General features: G+C 43.3%; 1 long non-coding RNA gene across 1 annotated transcript; it reads left to right on the top strand.

Moving 5' to 3' along the window:
• The first annotated feature begins 865 nt into the window (after positions 1–865).
• LOC104809181 lies at positions 866–2,826 on the top strand. The gene is made up of 2 exons (XR_771103.2): positions 866–909; positions 1,061–2,826. It is a non-coding gene; the product is annotated as an uncharacterized LOC104809181 (long non-coding RNA).
• Positions 2,827–3,126: the final 300 nt, after the last annotated feature.

Below are 3,126 nucleotides of genomic sequence, written 5' to 3'. Positions count from 1 at the left end.
ATATGCCCCGTTATCCTTGATGCTCACCTGTTGTCGGGTAGAACTTCCATTGGGCAAATGACTTTGGTTCCTACACTCCGAACACAAAACCTCACAAGTAAAATGAGTACATGAGGAAGAAGTTTTGTTACCTCGTGTGTGGACTTCTCTTGTATATAAGATAGTCTCGTCCTGTCGAGCATCAAGATTTTGCGCCTTGATTGGGTCTCCGGTATCGGAAATGTTTTCGTGTATAGGCGTTGGCGTTGGCGTTCGTTGGCACCCATTCTTTGACGGCTTCTTATTCAGTTGTCGCTCTACTTGAATTGCCGTATGCACAAGATGTCTCAAGTCACGGTATACGTGTGGGTTTACCTTTCTAGCGATTTGTTTTTGTAAGCCTCCTAGGAAGTGCGCAATGAGACTTTTTTCATCGATGTTGGGGTACACACCTTTTCCGCATGAGGATTTTCATCTCTTTCCAAGTGGAAATCGGATCATAATGTGCTCGTCGGTGTTCGATCTCCTTTTGTTCCCACCACATGAGAGCATTCTTCGCAAGATGGGCAGCTGCGTATTGGATCTTTCTTTGGTTCGACCAGGAGTAACACTCAAAGATGTCATTCATTTGCCGCTCCCACTCGAGGTAAACTTCTGGGTTTTCTTCTCCCGTAAACAAGGACGACTTAGATTTCCGACCAGCCCTTAGTTCATGATACGGGCGGTTGTTTGAGGCCCTCGCAGATTCTATGGGTCGGGTCTCTTGCTCAAGTCGTGTGAGGCGATCTTGAATCTGTTGTAACATTTGAAGCATAGCGCTTTCACTAGATTCTATATTCGCTCTCTCACGGGACTGTTCGTGGTTACTCATGTCGCTAAACCTCGCAACACACAATCACGGAGCAACCAACGTGCAAGACAAATACACAGGTACTCGACCTAACACCTAACGAACACGGATACGTGCGATCGAAGCGAAACAATGAACGAGGGATAACAATCAACGATTCTTGCACAAAACACGCGTTAAAACAGATTTCACGAATGTGCAGATTTCAACGAGTATGTCAATCAACAACAGGTACTCGACCTAACACCTAACGAACACGGATACGTGCGATCGAAGCGAAACAATGAACGAGGGATAACAATCAACGATTCTTGCACAAAACACGCGTTAAAACAGATTTCACGAATGTGCAGATTTCAACGAGTATGTCAATCAACATGCAAAACAAAGGCAGCAAGCAACGTGGTATGATCCAACAAATGTCCTAATGTGCAAGTTGAGCTACAGATTGAGGTTATCACAAACAGATTTGTACCCGAAAACATAGCAGCGTATGAATAGCAAGTAAGGTGCAATCTCGTGCTAACGATGAGCGAGATTTACACAGATTTCTCAACAATGATGCAGATAACACTCAACAAATCACGAATAGAGCTTGATCAAAACTCGTCCAATCATTTCTCGAACAGGTTTTCAAAGAACTTCAATCAGATTTTCAAAACAGATTTTGCAGCAATCAATGAGGCTCGTCTAACGTGCAATCCTAGATCAAAATTCGAAGAAATGCAGAGCATTCAACAAGGAAGACGAACGGTCACTCGAATCCACAAGAACAGATCAATTTGCAGGAGATTCAATCAGCACGCGGGATACACACAACACGCTCAGTTGAACCGAAAACAGAGCACTATCAATCAGATGGTGATAAAATATAGCAGCGATGAATACAACACCAACAACGCACAACAGCAACACTCAACAGCAGCAACTTAGTTTATTATTATTTTCGAATTATATATATTTTTTTATTATAAAAAAACAGGATTTGACCAAAATTAATGTGCAAATTGAACAGATTTAGTCAATGCGTTTGTTGCCTAACACGATCAGCTATGTCCTCAAACCAGTTTAGATTTCGGAATGGAAACAGAGGTGTATATAATTACGGGACACGTAGCATATTACTAAGCACAACAAAACAAATTAAGGGGACTACTCGAACCGAATTACAAACAGATTTAAAACGGAAGACGATAATCGGTTTCGATGGATGCTCAGCCCTAGATGGAAGCAAGGACACTCACGGAAAATGATATAACACAGCAGAGGCAACACACAACAAAGCAGAATCAGAAAAACTGAAGTAGGAAGGATCTCACCCGAGAGAACTCCGAGGATGAGCGGCGTGCTATTTCTCTCGTTTCTCGATTGATTTGTGCGCCTTGATGGAGATGCAAAGTCTACGAAATGGATGGTGGAATTGATCAGCTCTTTTCAAGGAACGAAACTGGGCAGATTATATTTTGTTTTCAAAATTTCAAATTGAAACAAAAAGAACAAACGGAAATAAACGAAAACGTAAACGAGGATAGATCTCACCCGGGGCACGTCCTCTTGGATCGAGCAAGGCTCTGATACCAAAAATGATACACGCACGGAAGAGGATGGATAGGGGAGTTCAACTGCAATCACCGGGTCACGGAAGTGGCTCTCGAATTCACGGAGGAACAAGGGATAGCCGAAGTGGATTGATGGCGAATCGATTCCAATCACCGGCTCACGAGTGTGGCGCTCGAATTCAGAAATGTTTCAAAAGGGATGAGGTGGTAATCGAAGGATATGGGCGCGTCGGACACACCGGACGCAATCTTCTCGGACACACCGAAGGAGTCTCTCGGACACACCGAAGAGAAGAGGCCTCAGACACACCAAGACACAAAGATAATCTCAACACTTTGAGTGGAGAAAGAGAACAAAGGTTCTACAATTTTTGATTGATGAAAAGCTGATCACAAAATGAAAAGAAAGGAGTTTAAATAACAACAATTGTCAACAAAGACATAAATGCTAAACAACATGCAGCCCACGTGCATTAATGGTGAGTAGGTGGTAGAAAAGAGTTGTTGGGAAAGCTCCTTTCTTTGGGCTGCTGATGGGTTGGACCGTGGGCCTTCTTCTTGGGCCGAAAATTGATTAAGGTCGTGTCCTAGGCCTTAGACAATTTGGACTTAATGCTGAAATTGTTCCGAATCACTTCTCGTCCGAATAATGATGCATCCTTGTTGTCGTGAACCCTGAATCCGTGAAGAACTTTGAGTGACAACCTTGGTTAGCGTGACACGAAGGGCTCGAGCTCT

The sequence above is a fragment of the Tarenaya hassleriana genome, unplaced genomic scaffold (assembly GCF_000463585.1).
Source record: "Tarenaya hassleriana unplaced genomic scaffold, ASM46358v1 Cleome158, whole genome shotgun sequence".
NCBI classification, from domain to species: Eukaryota; Viridiplantae; Streptophyta; class Magnoliopsida; order Brassicales; family Cleomaceae; genus Tarenaya; species Tarenaya hassleriana.
Note: the sequence above shows the minus strand (reverse complement) of the source record. Positions and strands in the feature narration are given on the sequence as shown.